At 46.9% G+C, this 18,714-nt stretch overlaps 1 protein-coding gene across 3 annotated transcripts in view; it reads right to left on the bottom strand.

The window, feature by feature from the left end:
* The window catches only part of VWC2 (von Willebrand factor C domain containing 2), a 1,471,707-nt gene that overhangs the window by 247,827 nt on the left and 1,205,166 nt on the right, over nucleotides 1–18,714 (bottom strand). The gene's annotated exons all lie outside the window — the stretch shown is intronic.

Here is an 18,714-nt window from a genome sequence, read left to right as displayed (position 1 = left end):
CTATCAGCTGTGAATGCACCAGACTTCTGCACAACACAACTGATTGTCCCAACCCCATTTATAAGGCAAGAAATCCCACTTGTTAATCCTGACAGGGCACACCTCTGAAGTGAAAACCATTTCCGGTGACTACCTCTTGAAACTCATCAAGAGAATGCCCAGAGTGTGCAAAGCAGTCATCAAAGCAAAAGGTGGCTACTTTGAAGAACCTAGAATATAAGACATATTTTCAGTTGTTTCACACTTTTTTGTCAAGTATATAATTCTACATGTGTTAATTCATAGTTTTGATGCCTTCAGTGTGAATGTACAATTTTTCATAGTCATGAAAATATAGAAAAATCTTTAAATGAGAAGGTATGTCCAAACTTTTGGTCTGTGCTGTACATACACGCATAAACACATTTGAAACACAAAAATACATATAAACAGACATCACACAATGATATCTGCCTGCACACACACACACACACACACACACTCACTCAATCACACACTCACACTCACACACACATTCACACACACACACACACACTCACTCACAGGCACTCACCATCCCCCGGCTCGGCTCCAGTCGTCCAGCTCCTCTCCGGTGCATCAGTGCAGGCCGGGCGCACACTGCGTGACATCACACTAGCAGACACGGCCGCGCACAGGGCCGTTCGCTGCTGCTGGGGAAGCGGTCCGGGGGCCCCCCCACCAGTGTCTGCCGGTATGTGCCACGGTGCGGCACATATTATAATGAGGGCAATCTGGCCATGGACCCCCCGGAGCCCAGGCCTACTCGGAGCCCCAGGCGGTAGCCCGGATTACCCTCATTATAATCCGCCTATGGGTACTGCGATGGGATCACCGGTTGCTTGTATCTTTGCAAATCTGTTTCTTGCGGCATTTGAGGAAAGGTACATTTATTCCCCATTGAATACATATCTGAGATGTATCAGATTATATCTCAGATATGTTGACGATATGTTTGTGGTGTGGTCTGCGACAAAGGAGGAATTTGAGGATTTTGTTAAGTACCTGAATTTGAATAATGACATGAACATGGCTTTTACCTCATGTTTTGGGGGAGAAAATCTAGATTTTTTGGATGTTAGGATAAGTATAGATGAGAATGTTATAAAAACAGAAGTGTTCAGAAAGCCTTCCTCTAAAAATGCGTTGCTACACAATAAAAGTACTAATTTTTTCAACAAGCAGAGGAATTTAAAAAAAATTGTGAGGAGAGGCTATCCTGAGATTGTCCTTGATAGAGCTTTGCAGAAAGCAAATGATCCTGGCCAGAGTAATTTGTTAAAAACAGCCTAAAATAAACAGAAGGATAAAAGAGAAAGACGATTTATCTTTAAATCATATACAAAAACTGGCATATCTTAAAGGAAGATGACACATTAGCTGAAATTGCGGAAAGGGGACCTATGGTTTCTTTTAGACGTACTAATAATCTGAAAGATATGTTGGTACGGAATAGGATGAAAAAAATATCAAAAAATTGGTTATATGCGGATCCCCCAAAGGGAAATTTCAAATGTGGCCACTGCAATTTTTGCCAACTTCATATCACAGATAAATCGATTAAGATAGGTAGTATCAACCACAAAGTACGTGATTTTATATCATGTCGTACTAAATTTGTGATATATGTAATCCTATGTCCTTGTGGCTTTTTCTATGTGGGAAAGACAGTCTGTCCCTTATCCATCAGATTCCGTGAGCACTATAAATCAATCCAGACTAAAAAAGGCTGTCAGAGACTGATTGAACATGTATGGAACTGTCATGCAGGAGACTCACAAGTGTTATGCTTTGCAGGCTTGGAGCAGGTTTGCTTACCAGAGCAAGGTGCGATTTGCATAAATTCCTCCTTAGGAGAGAGGCATGGTGGATCCTGTGCTCACAAGCACAGGGTCCGACTGGCCTAAATGACAGAGTGGAAATGTCAGTATACTTGTAAAATATTACTGGTGTTATATATTGTGGTGTGCATCTAGAATGTTTTTAATTAATCTATTTAAATTTGCAGGAGTATGGGGTTTCCTTATTGGCTATTGATAGCGATGAACAATGGGTGTATCCTAGTTAATTACAGCTATCCTCGTCACTTCCCTCATACTCATTGACCCGTTGAAGCGCAAACAGGCGCGAAACGGCCATCGACAATCCAGGTGTATCGCACATACTCCCCTGCTGGTGATGTTTTTAATGAAAAAATAAAGAAGCAAGTTTTACACAGACCGGCGAGTGCCTTCTTTCTTTTTCCGCATTTGTGGACGCTTGAATCTTTCACAGAAGTTAAGCACCCGGTCGAGTGGGATAGGTGTTTAGTCCTGCAAATGGAGTAAATGTGTATTGCAAAGGTGCCGGCATTTCCTCTCCCTCTACACGTTGGACATTGACTATCAGCTATATCCTCCTTCTTCTCCTCTCACTCCTCAAGCTCAACGTGGACAAAGCTGAACTCATCATCTTTCCCCCATCTTGCATATCTTCCCCACCTGATCTTTCCATCACAATAAATGACATCACACTTTCCCCTGTACTGGCAGTCCGCTGCCTTGGAGTAACCCTTGACTTTGACCTGTCCTTCAAACCCCACATCCAAGCTCTCGCCACCTCCTGTTGCCTCCAGTTCAAAAATATTTCCAGAATCAGTCCTTTCCTCAACCCTCAATCTACTAAACTTAATGTGCATGCCCTCATCATCTCTCGCCTCGACTACTGCAACATCCTCCTCTGTGGCCTACCTGATAACACTCTCGCACCTCTCCAGTGCATCCTCAACTCTGCTGTATGACTGGTTCATCTCTTGCCTCGCTACTCCTCTGCTACCGCTACCCCCCTTTGCATATCCCTTCACTAGCTCCCAATTGCCCAGCATATCCAGTTCAAACTACTAAAATTGACCTACAGTGGGGAAAAAAAGTTTTTAGTCAGCCGCCAATTGTGCAAGTTCTCCCACTTAAAAAGATGAGAGAGGCCTGTAATTGACATCATAGGTAGACCACAACTATGAGAGACAAAATGAGAAAACATATCCTGAAAATCACATTGTCTGATTTGAAAAGAATTTTTTTTTCAAATTTTGGTGGAAAGTAAGTATTTGGTCACCTACAAACAAGCAACATTTCTGACTCTCACAGACCTGTAACTTCTTACAGGAACCTGAAAACCCATCTCTTCAAACAAGCTTACAGCCTACCATGACCTTGCTTGCTGCCACCTCAACAACACCGGAGCTACTGCAACCACCCCCAACCTGCTGTCTCCTTCCCCGTTCCTGTAGATTGCAAGCCTGCAAGGGCAGGGTCCTCTTCCCGCTGTACCAGTCTATCATTGTTAGTTTGTTAACTGAGTTATACCTGTATTTGGTATGTAACCTTTTCTTATGTACAGCACCATGGAATCAATGGCGCTATATAACTAAATAATAATAATTATAATTATAAAAGACAATTACCTCTGACAAGTAGTGACCTAACAAGAGGGGGAGCACTTCTAATTTTAACTAATAGGCTAGATAAAATATCAAATGTTTGTTTTTTCTGTCACTCAAGTAATACTAACCCCAACTAGAGATAATTGAACATTTTTAAATTCAAAGTCGCTGGGCTTGACAAATTTTTCCCCAAAATTAAATTCACAGGTACCGTATTTTTCAGACTATAAGACGCACCTAGGTTTTAAAGGAGGAAAATAGGAAAAAAAATGTAAGCAAAAAATGTGGTCATGATGCCCTGTTATGGGGGAGGGGATCTGCTGCTGACACTGGTATTGGGGTAATGTCCCCCAATTCTGTTAATGTACTCCATCCTGGTATGTATGGCCCCTCCTTCCTGATATAAGTGACCCCCATCCCACCCTGGTATACTTGACCCTCATCCCCATCCTGGTATGCATGACACCCCTTTATACCCCATCTTGGTATTCATGACACCCCTTGATTCCCCATCCTGGTATGTATGGCACGCCTTCAGCCTCCATCCTGGTATGCATGGCACCCTCTGAGCCCCCATCCTGGTCTGCATGGCACCCCTTGATACCCCATCCTGGTATGCATGGCACCCCTTGAGCCCCCATCTTGGTATGCATGGCACTACTTGAGCCCCCATTCTGGTATGCATAGCACCCCTTGAGCCCCCTTCCTGGCATGCATGGCACCCTCTGAGCCCACATCCTGGTATGCATGGCACCTCTTGAGCCCCCATCCTGGTATGTATGGCACCCTCTGAGCCCCCATCATGCTGCCTTCAAAAAAAAAAAACAATCATACTCACCTCCTCTCTCCTCCAGCGCTGTCCCGCTCTGCTGCCGATACTCTCACTGTGTGAGCCGCGTATGGCAGGGCGCGCATGGCATCCCTGCCATGCGCCCTCACACAATGTGAGATGCTGTGCTGGAATAGTCACTGCTCCCCACGTGACTATTGCGTGGGGAGCAGTGACGATTCATCTGTTCAATAGCCGGCAAACTGTACCGCAACGCGGCTCCTGCTGCCGCTCTGTGGTCAGTGTGCCTGCTATTAAAGACCATGGATATTCACTACAACCCATGGGAGTGGGTTGTAGGGAATATTCATGAGCTTTAATAGTGGGCACACAGAAAGCAGAGTGGCAGCAGGAGCCGCGCTGCGGCTCCAGTGTGCTGGCTATTAAAAAAAATGAATATTTATTGCTCTCCACGCCCATGGGCATGGGGAGCAGGGAATATTCATTTTCTTTAGTAGCAGGCACCGCATAGGTTGCAGCTGGCTGCTGCTGCCTCCTGTGCCCTGCTGATCCTCCGCTGCCACTCCCCCACACCCATCACCACGCACAGCCATGTATATAGTGATCGGACTATAAGATGCACCCCCCACTTTCCTCCAAAATTTTGGAGGAAAAAAGTGCGTCTTATAGTCTGAAAAATATGGTAATCAACTCTCTGCGATTCTCAATATTGCAAAGTCTCTAACTGCCCATGAAAGACATGTGTAACACGCTTTTATCTACTATGACTGTACTTGAACCCCAATTGGGCTCTTTAAAGAAGCACTCCTATGTATAGTGGCTTGCAAAAGTATTCACCCTTTTTGGCTTTTTTTGTGTTTGCTACCTCACAACCTGGAATTTCAATGTTTTTTGAAGGTTTGCATCAGATCATGTAAACAACATGTCATGTCTACAATAGTGATGAGCAAGCACTAAAATGCTCGGGTACTCGTTGTTCGAGTTGAGCCAATTGGAATGCTCATGCCCTTACTATTCTTAAAGGGCCAGCAGTTGCCCCTTGCTATTGTTAGAGAGCCATCAGCCGGCTATGCTTTGTTGTTCACATTATTAACGAGTGGGTCTCCTATACTGTTATTGCATATGCAGCGACTGCAAGGGCTGACAAAAATTTGGACACAACCCAATACCTCTTTGAAGAGACATAGAGGAGGGTCTAAGTAAAAAAATGTTTCCATTATAAAGGAGCGAGTCTCCTATAGTGGTAATGCCCATGCTGTGACTGCAAGGGCTGCAAAAATTTTGGAAAAACACCACTAACAATTTAAAGACACATAGAGCAGGGCCACAGTAACAACATGTTTCCATTAGAAAGGAGAGGGTCTGCTGTACAGTTATAGGGTATGCAGTGAGTCCAACGGCTGACAAAATTTAGGAAAAACACCACTAAAACTTTAAAATCACATACAGCTGGGCCACAGTAGCGACTAAGACATGTTCCCATTACAAAGGAGAGGGTCTACTATTTAGTTATAGGGTATGCAGTGAGTCCAACGGCTGACAAAATTTAGGAAAAACCCCACTAACAATTTAAAGACACATAGAGCAGGCCACAATAGCGACATGTTCTCATTAGAAAGTGTAGTATCGGTGTCTCTGCCCCCTGACAGGCAGAGACGCCGTCCCTCTTACCGCCGCGCTCCCGGCGTCTTCCGGCTCTCCTGCTGCTGCTGCCGGCGCGCACAGCTTCCGGGCACTGTGCTTAGGGCACGCAAGCGCTCCCTCCCTCTTAAAGGGGCCGCGTGCGCCGTCCTAAGGAGTCCCCGGACAATGGCAGGAGGACCTCTCATATAAAAGGCACCTCCTCCAAAATGGAGGTGCCCGTGCAAGGTTGTAGCTCTGTGTGCTAAACTTAGCTTCAGCCCTCAGGTCCCACTGCTAGCCTGACTACCAGTCCAGTCCGCCAGCCTGACGTCTAGTCTGCCAGCCTGATTACCAGTCCAGCCCGCCAGCCTGACTACCAGTCCAGTCCGCCAGCCTGACGTCCAGTCTGCCAGCCTGACTACCAGTCCAGTCTGCCTGCCTGTCTACCCGTGTCTGCCTGCCAAGTACACTCTCCAGCCCGATGGTCTGCCTATGGTCCTAACCCGCAAGTCTGTCTATGGGCCAGGCTTGCCTGCCTACCCGGAGAACGTACCAGTTTCCTGCCGTACCTACCAGCCAGCCTACCTGGAGGCTCCTGCCAGCTACCCGTGGTGTCTACTAGTCCGTCTTCCCAGATCTCCCGTCAGTCTGCCTGCGGTGCTCATCTGCTATACCGGACAGTCCCAGCCTTCTGACCCATGGGAGTCACCTGCTCTCATACAAGGACTGGTCCAGAGTAGCACCTGGTCCCTCTACTCGGTCCTTCCCTGGTTCACGGAGTCGATTGAGCCACCGTACGACCTTAGTCAGTCCGAGTTCATACCTAGTTACGCCACTCTGGTCCCTCCTTGCACCGCAGCACAGAGGTTCCACCACCCGGATCCATAACAGAAAGGAGCGGGTCTGTTATATAGTTATAGGATATGCAGTGAGTCCAACGGCTGTCAAAATTTAGGAAAAACCCTAATAACAATTTAAAGACACATAGAGGTGGGCCTCAGTAATGACATATACCCATTAGAAAGGAGAGGCTCTCCCATACTGTTTGCTGATGCAGTGACTGCAATGGCTGTCAAAAATTTGGAGGCACTCCAAGGCCCCTTGCAAGAGACGTAGAGGTCAGAGAGCCTCCTGAAAACAATGTTCCCATTATTAGAAAATGTCGCCCATACTGTATGCTTATGCAGTGAATGCAACGGCTGCCAAAAATTTGGAGGAACTCCAATGCCCCTTGCAAGAGACGTAGAGGTCAGAGAGCCTCCTGAAAACAAAGTTCCCATTATTAGGAAGTGGGTCTCCCATACTGTTTGCCTATGCAGTGAAGCAACGGCTGTTAAAAAATTTGGAGGAAATCCAATGCTCCTTGCAAGAGACGTAGAGGTCGGAGGGTATCCTGAAATTTTTTTTTCCTTTATTAGGAAGTGGTTCTCCCATACTGTTTGCCTATGCAGTGAAGCACAGGCTGCCAAAAATTTGGAGGAACTCCAATGCCCATTGCAAGAGACGTAGAGGTCAGAGAGCCTCCTGAAAACAATGTTCCCATTATTAGAAAATGTCGCCCATACTGTTTGCCTATGCAGTAAATGCAACGGCTGCCAAAAATTTGGAGGAACTCCAATGCCCCTTGCAAGAGACGTAGAGGTCAGAGAGCCTCCTGAAAACAAAGTTCCCATTATTAGGAAGTGAGTGTCCCATACTGTTTGCCTATGCAGTGAAGCAACAGCTGCCAAAAATTTGGAGGAACTCCAATGCTCCTTGCAAGAGACATAGAGGTCGGAGGGTCTCCTGAAATTTTTTTTTCCTTTATTAGGAAGTGGTTCTCCCATACTGTTTGCCTATGCAGTGAAGCAAAGGCTGCCAAAAGTTTGGAGGAACTCCAATGCCCCTTGCAAGAGACATAGATATGTTGATATGGTACATATGGTGGTGGAGAATGGGGATGCGGAGGAGGAGAAGGACAAGAGCAAATAGACAAAATCAGGAAGCGTATACCAATGTCTGGGCGTGAAGACAGAGGTGCATGGGAATAGAGTTAGACCTCCCAAAAAAAGACACTGTATTAGAGTTTGTTACGCTGCTATCATTCGGTGGTGCGGAGAAGCCTGGCCCAATCCAGCCCTTGTGCAGAGTCAGCCTGCCAGCATTTTGAGTTGACAGATGGATGCCCCTATTGGTTATAATTCCACCAGAAGCACTAAAACCCCACTCTGACAAAATGCTAGCGTCAGGGCAGGCCAGGACCTCCAAAGCGTAGAGAGCCAGTTCATTCCACGTATTCAGCTTGGATACCCAATAATTATAAGGCACAGAGGAATCACAGAGAACGTTGGTACAGTCGGCAAGGTACTCCTTCACCATCTTCCGAAACTTTGCACTCCTTGTGAAAGAACCCCCCGCCTCAGGGCCTGTGCGATGGGAGGGTCTGAGAAAACTGTCCCAGAACTTTGACAGTGTTCCCCTGCCTCTGTTGGATTGCATTTGTGGCTCTCTCGCCTGTACTCCTTTGTTGCCCAACGAACTGTTACCTCTGCCGCAAGGGTTTTCAGATGGGAATTTTTTTAATAATTCCGCAACAAAGGCATTCTGGTACTGCCCCATTTTAATTGGTCTGTCCTGCATGGGAATAAGAGACAGAAAGTTCTCCTTGTAGCATGGGTCTAAAGTGTCACCAACCAATAATGACTGTCACTCAAAATTTGGACAACACGAGGGTCACAGGAAAGGCAGTGTAACATAAACTCAGCCATGTGTGCCAGACTGAAAAGAGGCAAGTCTTCCATGTCCTCACCAAGAACACGACTGACCATGCTCTCCTCCTCATCCTTCTCCTCTTCCCTGTCCTCAAGCCATCCACGCTGAACAGATGGTATGACAGTTGTGCAGGTAGTACCATTTATAGAGCAGGAAACTAGCTCCAGTTCTTGCTCCTCCCCCCCTCCTCTTCCTCATTGTCACCCAATCCACATTGGGATGAGATGAGGCTGGGCTGTGTGGAATCACCCTGTATGGTTCCTTGCTCCATCTCATCGTGCTCCACCTACAATGCATCCTCTCTAATTGTGAGCAGAGAGCATTTCAGAAGACAGAGAGGCGGTATGGTGAAGCTAATTATAGCGTCATCGCCGCTCACCATCTTGGTGGAGTCCTCAAAGTTTTGGAGGATGGTACATATGTCTGACATCCATGTCCACTGCTGAAGCTTTATGTGTGGAGTCTGACCTGAATACCGATGGCTTTGTTGATGCTGGTAGTCAACAACTGCCATCTTCTTCTCACAAATCCTTCCCAACATCTGCAATGTAGAGTTCCAACGCGTGGGGAAATCCCAGGGCGGCGGAAGATGTAGCTGACTTTCTAAAATGGGCACCCAGGCAACATACTTTGACAAGCAGATCCGGCAGATCCGTGTAGGTTTTGAGAAACCGCTGAACCACGAGGTTTAGCACATGGAACGTGTGTGAGCTCGGCACACCTCAGAGCCGCCACCAGGTTCCAGCCATTGTCACATATGACCACGCCTAGCTGTAGGGTCAGCGGTGTCAGCCACAGATCTGCCTGCTCTTTCAGAGCTGTCCACAACTCTTCAGCGCTGTCCACAACTCTTCAGCGTTGTGTGGTTTGTCAACTAAGCATATTAGCTTCAGCACAGCCTGTTGCCTGTTGGCCGAGGCAGTGCTGCAGTGCTTCCAGCTTGAGACTGATGTGGCTATTTCGAAGATGGATGCTGAAGAGGAGGAGGAGGAGGAGGTGCAGGGGCTGTAGAATGTGGGGGGCAACCCTGATTGACCCAGGGCCTGCAATCCTCGGCGTCGGGAGGATGTGTTCCGTCCCAAGGTCCGACTGGGTCCCGGTTTCCACTATATTAACCCAGTGTGCTGTCAGCGATATGTACCATCCCAACCCACAAGCACTTGTCCACGTGTCCGTGGTTAGGTGGACTTTCCCTGTAACTGCGTTGTGGAGGACACGTCTAATATTGTGGGAAACGTGCTCATGTAATGCTGTGACGGCACACCAGGAGAAATAGTGGCGGCTGGAGACCAAGTTCCCGAGGGACAGCCGCCATCAGGTTGTGAAAAGCTTCCATCTCCACCAGCCTAAAAGTCAACATTTCGAGCGCAAGCATTTGCTAAATGTGTGAGTTTAGCAGTGTGGCCTGTGGGGCGTTGGCTGCGTATTTGTGCTTGCGTTCCAAGGACTGGGGTAGGGGCATCTGAACACTGCGCTGGGACAAGGACGTGCTTGCTGAAGGTGCTACTTGAGAGTGTGCAATGACAGGTGCAGGGTGGAAGGCATCTTCCAGTGTGCCATGGACAGGTTATTAGCGTGCACGCACAACAGCGGAAGAATCAGTGGTGTCACCTGCAGACACTGTTGGGTTCGGCCCACTTAGTCGAGTGCTTTGCTACCATGTGCCTGATCATGCTGGTGGTGGTCAAGCTGGTTGTTTTGCCACCCCTGCTGATGCTGGCCTGGCAGGTGGTGCAAATGGCCTTTTTGGGGTTATGTGCAGAGTCTTTAATATATAACCAGACTCGAGCAGACCTAACAGTTGTACTGGCAACTTCTGTCATGTTGGCTTTACGAGGAATGCTTTCCCGCCTTGTGTCTGAGGCCACCACACTGCTTCTTCCTGCCTTTTGTGGTGCTGCGCCTCCCTCCCCCTGTGTGCTGCTTTCCTCGCTCTGTATGTCCACCTGCCAGGTTGGATCAGTTACTATATCACCCACCACCTCATCTTCCACTTCCGAACCCTGGTCCTCCTCCTAACTTTCTGGCAATTGTGTCACATCATCATCATCCATCTCTTGTGACAGTAATTGCACTTTCCCACCGTCACCTTCATGTGACCAATGCTCCAATATTTGGGCATTGCTAAACACGTTCTCCTCTTGATTCGCTTGAAGCTGGCTGGGTGAGAGGCCCGAATCTACAAATGGAAAAGTGAACAGCTCTTCTGAGTGTCCCAGTGTGGGATCAGTTGTCTCCGGGCACTCGGCATGGTGGGAGGAAGGAAGATCAGGGTGATGAATATGCAGTCCAGACTCACGGCTACTGAGACTTGGCTGTGTGGAAGACAGGGTGGTGGTGGTGGCAAAGTGACTGGAAGCAATATCTGCTATCTAACCAACAACCTTTTGACACTGGTCTGTGTTCAATAGTGGTGTTCTGTGGTCCCCTATTAATTAGGACAGGGAGGTCGAGCGACAAGATGTGGGTGTTTGTTGTGGCAGCAATTTCAGCTTGCCTACGGCCACGTCCTCGGCCTCTGTATGCACCATCACCATCATGTCCACTTCCCTGTCCCTTGCCTCGCACCTTGCCCTTTTTAAATATTTTCCACGTTCACGAGAAATGGCTGATTTTGGAACGTAGTTATATGTGATAAGTTTGACAGAGATCCACGATTTTAAATAGCAGGCTTGTCATTTACTAATATTATTCTACACAGAGTCCTAGTGTGAATAGCTTGACCAACACACTGCAACAGAATGAAAATGGAAGAAATGTATGATTTTGGAACAGTCTTATAGGTGATATGTCTGATAGAGACCCATGGTTTTAAATAGCAGGCCTGTAATTTACTAATATTATTCTACACAGAGACCTAGTGTGAATAGTTTCACAGACACACTGCAACAGAATGGAAAAGGAGGCCAATATTTTCCACATTCAGTTAAAATTTCTGGATTTTTATTGCTGAAATATGGAACAGGTCTGGCTTTATTCTGCAGTGAGAACAAGCAAATGGAGCAGAAAAATAGTGTACTCTGGATTGCTTTTTAAGCAAATAACCAGGGTAGCATCAAAATAAAATCTGCCCTGGCCCCTGATATCTGGGGCTATGTCTAGAAATATCTGTAATTATTATAGCAACAGCAATGTACCCTCTTGTACTGTATCATACACTGCAGTCTGTCATATACTGCCAAGCACTGATTATATGCAGCTGGATAAGTCCTCAGAAGGTTTGTTAGTTCAGACGGATATATATCTATAATATATTTGTACAAGCGTCCCTCTGTCTGAAGCCTCTATAGACTGCGCAAGCCAGACGTGCCTGCGCTGTCTGGACCCCACAGAGGAATGCAACCACATCCTAAAGGAGGAGTTTAGGATGAGGATTGTGGCCCCGGAGATCGCGGTATCCGTAAAAACTCAATGCATACCGCGATCTCCGGCCCCCTAACAACTCAACTATCCGGGAGACTGCGCTGTGTCTTCCGGCCAGGAGGCCAAGAGATGAATGCGCCGTCGGAATCTGCACTTGCGCATAGCGCTATCCAGCCCCATTTTACTAAAGACACATTTTCAGTGCATCTTCAGCAAAATGGCGCCGGACAGAGCTGTATGGGCAAGCTCGTATTCCAGTGCCACACTCTTCCTCTGGCAGAAGAGGACACAGCAGCGCTGGAGCACAGGGACGAAAGGTGAGTATAAGTGTTTTATTTTATATGTGTGCAGCGTGAAAGGGATGAGGGGACCACACATACCATGATTGGAGGGTGAGGTGGTCACACATACCAGGATTGGGGGAAGAGGGGGCTACACATACCAGGATTGGGGGGTGAGGGGTACCAAGCATACCAGGATTGAGGGGTGAGGGGGCCACACGTACCAGGATTGGGGGAAGAGGGGGCCACACATACCAGGATTGGGGGATGAGGGGCCACACATACTAGGATTGGGGGATGAGGGGTACCATACACACTAGAATTGGGGGGTGAGGGGTACCATGCATACCAGGATTGGGGGTGAGGGGACCATGCATATCAGTACCATGCATACCAGGATTGGGGGAGAGGGTACCATGCATACCAGGATTGGGGATGAGGAGACCATGTATACCAGGATTGAGGGATGAGGGGTACCATGCATACCAGTATTGGGGGATGAGGGGTACCATGCATACCAGGATTGGGGGGTGAGGGGTGCCATGCATACCAGCATTGGGGGTGAGGCGTACCATGCATACCAGGATAGGAATGCGGGGTACCATGCATACCAGGATGATGGATAGGGTGCCATACATACCAGGTTGAGGGGTACCATGCATACCAGAATAGGGATGAGGGAGTACCATGCATACAATAATAGAAATATGTGGTCCCATGCATACCAGGATTGGGGGATGAGGAGTGCCATTCATGCCAGGATAGGGATGAGGGGGCCAAACATACCAGGATGAAGGGATAAGTGCCATGCATATCAGGATTGGGGGATGAGGGGTGCCATACATACCAGAATTTGGATGAGGGGTGCCATGTATACCAGGATGAGGGGTACCATACATACCAGAATAGTGATGCGGGGTACCATGCGTACCAGGATGAGGGATGGGGTGCCATGCATACCAGAATAGGGATGAGGGGTACTATGCATACCAGGATAGAGATGAGTGGTGCCATGCATACCAGGATGAGGGGTACCATACATACCAGGATAGGGATGAGGAGTGCCATGCATACCAGGATGGAGGATGAGGGGTACCATGCATACCAGGATAGGGATCTGGGGGGGCATGCATACCAGGATTGGGGATTAGTGGTACCTACTGTTATGTTCTGCTACCAGAGCTAAGGAAAGAGAGGAGATCTGTCCCTACGATAGAAATCAGCTTAATCCCTACGATGTAACAGGGAACCTGATCCTGCGATCAGACCTGCTAAAGTCCTAAGCTAGTCTGTACGGAGACCTATAGATGTGGGGAAGGAATCCCTACAAGTACTAAGGACTGGGAGGAATATGGGACACCTCCTAACAGAAATAGTAGCAGACAGACGAACAAACAAAATATATAGAACATAGAGGTCAGTAGACCAAGCAAACTAACAGAGCAAGACACAGAGCACAGGCTAGCTAGAAAGATATACAATGAAGTCCAGCAAAGCCAGAAGGGCGGAGCAGGATTAAATAGGCCAACAAGGTCATGTGACCAGCAAAGGAAAAAAAACTAAGAGCAAGGTTCTAACAGTACCCCCCCTTCTAAGAGGATCCTCCGGATCCCCTAGGACCAGGCTTATCAGGAAATCTCCTGTGAAACGCTCTGATAAGTCTGGACGCGGAAACATCATCCGACCTCACCCAAGAGTTATCCTCGGGACCGAAACCTTTCCAGGCCACAAGATACTGCAAACTACCTCTATACCGTCTAGAGTTAAGGATGCGAGAAATTTCATATTCCCCGTCCTCCACCACCGGAGGAACAGAGGCAGAGGCGTCACAATCCGATACAACAGCTTTTTTCAACAGAGAGACATGAAATACCGGATTAATTCTCCAGGAGGTAGGAACCTCCAACCTAACAGCAGATTGGTTGACAACCTGAAGCACCTTAAAGGGCCCTACAAACTTGGGACCCAATTTCTTTGAAGGAATCCTCAACCGCAGATTCCTAGAGGACAACCAAACCATGTCACCAACAGCGAACAAAACCTCCTGTCATTTCCTATCAAAGTAGTCTTTAGATTTTCTGTTGGCCTCCTGAAGAGTACCACGCACATCCGTCCAAACTCTCTCCAAATCACCGGAAAAATTCTCCTCCTCAGGCACGGCAGATCCCAACTTGGAGAACGACCCAAACGACGGATGTCTCCAGAACAACAAAAAAAAGGCGAACAACCAGCAGAAGAAGATGTATGATTGTTCAGAGCAAATTCAGCAAGTGGCAGAAACTCAGACCACCCCTCTTGATTGTCTGCCACAAAACAACGCAAGAACTGCTCAACATCCTGGTTTTTCCTTTCTGTCTGGCCATTAGATTCAGGATGATATCCGGACGAGAACGACAAATGAACTCCCAACCTATCACAAAAGGCACGCCAAAAACGAGCCACGAACTGAGGACCCCTATCAGAAACAATGTCAGTAGGAACGCCATGAAGTCTGACAATTTCCTTGACAAAGGCCTTAGCGAGAGTTTTAGCGCAGGGCAGTTTGACGAAAGGAACCAAGTGACACATCTTGCTAAAACGGTCCACGACCACCCAGATGACAGTAAAACCCTCAGAGGGGGGAAGGTCAGTTATAAAGTCCATAGCCAAATGTGTCCAAGGAGCACTGGGAACCTCCAAAGGACAAAGCAACCCCGCAGCAAGAGTATGTGAGGACTTAGATCTAGCACATATAGTACATTGACGCACCCACTTAATGACTTCCTTCTGCCATCCAGGCCACCAAAAACAGCGACCCACCAGTCTCTTGGTCTCAGAGATTCCGGGATGACCTGCCAACCGAGATTCGTGACACTCAACAAACAAATCTCTCCTAAAGGTCCCAGGCACAAACAACCTCCCATGAGGAGTGTTAGAAGGGGCATTCTCCTGTGCTTTAAGAATCTCATTTTCCAAAACGGAGTCCAAAGCAGCTATCACAACACCTTCTTGTAAAATGTTCTCCTCTTTCTCAGCACCGACTATGGGAGAAAGACTGCGAGACAAGGCATCCGCCTTAACATTCTTAGTACCAGGGATGTAAGTAACGGAGAAATTAAACCGCGAAAAAAACAGTGCCCACCTAGCCTGACGGGCATTCAGGCGCTTGGCAGCATCAAGATATATCAGATTTTTATGATCCGTAAGAACCTGAATGGGAAATTCCGCACCTTCCAAGAAGTGGCGCCAGTGTTCAAATGCGAGTTTAATAGCCAATAATTGCCGATTACCAATATCGTAATTCAGTTCAGTCTCCGAAAAATTTTTTGAAAAAAAGGCACAGGGATGTAATCCATCCCCGTTATCCTGAGACAATACTGCGCCAACCCCCACAGAGGAAGCATCAACCTCAACCAAAAGCGGCCTAGTAACATCAGGCTGCATAAGGATGGGAGCAGAGGTGAACCTCTCCTTGAGATACATAAAAGCTTCAATGGCCTCAGAAGACCACTGAACCGCATCAGCACCTTTCCTGGTGAGATCAGTCAGAGGTTTGACAATACTAGAAAAATTTTTTATGAATTTTCTATAGTAATTGGCGAAACCCAAAAACCTCTGTATCGATTTCAAACCAATAGGCCTAGGCCATTCCTGCACAGCCTGAACCTTAACCGGATCCATCTCAAAACCTTTGCTGGAGATAATGTAGCCCAAAAAACTAATTCTCTGTACAGCGAACTCACATTTCTCCAGCTTAGCAAAAAGCGAATTGTCCATTAATAACTGTAATACCTCACGCACGCTCCGCCAATGAGACTCCAGATCCGGCGAATAAATCAAAATGTCATCCAAATACACAACCACATTTTTACCGATCAAAGGTCTAAGGATGTCATTAATCAGATTCTGAAAAAATGCAGGAGCATTAGTAAGACCAAAAGGCATAACCAGATTCTTAAAATGACCCACAGGAGTGTTAAAAGCAGTCTTCCATTCGTCACCCTCCTTCATGCGCAACAGATTGTATGCCCCTTAAGGTCAATTTTAGAGAACCACTTGGCCCCCATTAACTGGTTAAACAGATCAGGAATCAATGGCAGTGGGTAAGGATTGCGTACAGTAATTTTGTTAATCTTATGAAAATCCAGACAAGGACGTAAACCGCTATCCTTTTTTTTTACAAAAAAAAATCCAACCGCCACAGGAGACTTAGAGGGCCTAATGTGACCGGCGGCCAAACTTGTCTGTATGTATTCCTCCAAAGCCTTCCTCTCAGGAATAGTAAGGTTAAATAAACGACTTTTAGGAAGAGTCGCTCCAGGGACAAATTCAATAGAACAATCATAGTCTCTATGGGGAGGCAAAACCTGCGATTCCTTCTCAGAAAAAACTCTCCAAAAATCCTGAATAGGAACAAGCAATTCTCCCCTATCCAAAGCTGCAATACGCCCATTACAACACTTGTCATAACATTTATGGCTCCAGGATTTAATTTCACTGGTAGACCAATCCAGTACAGGATTGTGAAATTTTAACCAGGGCAATCCCAATATTACTGGAGAAGGCAAGTTATTCAACACTACCAAATCCAATTTCTCATGGTGAACACCATTAATAGTGAGAGGAAATTCACAGACCTTGAGAGTAATATTCTTCAAAGGGGAACCATCCACAGAAACCACAGCAATGGGGGATGATAAAGGTTCAGGTTTTAAATTGAGTCTTTCCACGAATCCCCCATCAATAACATTCAGAGTAGACCCACAATCGACAAACACCCGAAATTCCATTAATTTTTCCTGAGCAATCGTGGAAGCAGCTAAAAATACACTCTTGGAATTTAAACAGGCAATACGGGCATGACTGACCATTTTTTTTTCTTTCTTCATACGAAGCTCACAGCCTTTAATCAAATGACCAGATTTTCCGCAATAGAAACACAAGCCTTCAAAAAATCGACGGTCTTTTTCTTGAGAGCGAGGTGCCACCGATCCAATCTCCATCGGTTCACCACTGTTAGTACACACATTCTCATAACCAGAAACTGACATAGCAGAGGATTTGCTCTCATTAACCCTTGCACGCAGTCTTCTATCCACCCGTATAGCTAATTGCATAGCCTGTTGCAAATCTTCAGGTGTAGGATAAGCAATTAGCAGGTCTTTAACCCTTTCACTGAGCCCAGCAAGAAATAGACTTTTCAGAGCAGAATCGTTCCACCCTGTTTGAGTAGACCAACGACGGAAATGAGTACAATATTTTTCCACATTACCTGATCCTTGTTTTAAACGTCTCAACTCAGTCTCAGCTGATGCGACACGGTCAGGATCATCATATAATAGTCCCAAAGCAGAAAAAAAACTATCCACTGATCTGAAGCATGTATCACTAGGTTGCAAAGAAAAGGCCCACTCCTGAGGCTCTTTGCGCAAAAGTGACATTATGAACCCTACGCGCTGGGATTCATCCCCAGAGGACTTAGGTCTCAAACGAAAATACAATAAGCAAGCATTTTTGAATGAAAAAAATTCTCGGTGTTCACCAAAAAATAAATCCGGCAAACATACCTTAGGCTCCAAGAAATGTGCTCCAGGACAGTTACTCACGTGCTGACGGAGCTCGGCCACCTCCAGAGAGAGTCCCTGCAGGCGATGAACCAAATCCTGAACCGACACCATGATGGAACAGAAAAATCTTTCCTTAGAGAATTTGCTGGCTGGACTTACTGTTATGTTCTGCTACCAGAGCTAAGGAAAGAGAGGAGATCTGTCCCTACGATAGAACTCAGCTTAATCCCTACGATGTAACAGGGAACCTGATCCTGCGATCAGACCTGCTAAAGTCCTAAGCTAGTCTGTACGGAGACCTATAGATGTGGGGAAGGAATCCCTACAAGTACTAAGGACTGGGAGGAATATGGGACACCTCCTAACAGAAATAGTAGCAGACAGACGAGCAAACAAAATATATAGAACATAGAGGTCAGTAGACCAAGCAAACTAACAGAGCAAGACACAGAGCACAGGCTAGCTAGAAAGTAGATATACAATGAAGTCCAGCAAAGCCAGAAGGGCGGAGCAGGATTAAATAGGCCAACAAGGTCATGTGACCAGCAAAGGAAAAAAAACTAAGAGCAAGGTTCTAACACATACATACCAGGATAGGGATGAGGGATGGTGTACCATGCATACCAGAATTGGGTATGAGGGAGCCATGCATACCAGGATTGGGATGAGAGGTGCCATGCATACCAGGATTGGGGATGAGGGGTGCCATGCATACCAGGATTGGGGGTGAGGGGTGCAATGCATACAGGATTGGGGGTGAAGTGTGCCATGCATACCAGGATTGGGGTGAGGGGTCCCATGCATACCAGGATTGGGGATGAGGGGTGCCATGCATACCAGGATTAGTGGTGAGGGGTGCCATGCATACCAGGATTGGGGGTGAGGGGTGCCATGCATACCAGGATTGAGGGTGATGGGTAC

This window comes from Phyllobates terribilis, unplaced genomic scaffold (assembly GCF_046119375.1).
Source record: "Phyllobates terribilis strain yellow unplaced genomic scaffold, ASM4611937v1 Scaffold_4__5_contigs__length_816908805, whole genome shotgun sequence".
Classification (NCBI taxonomy): Eukaryota; Metazoa; Chordata; class Amphibia; order Anura; family Dendrobatidae; genus Phyllobates; species Phyllobates terribilis.
The sequence above is the reverse complement of the archived record's forward strand: the minus strand, read 5'-3'. Positions and strand labels throughout refer to the sequence as shown.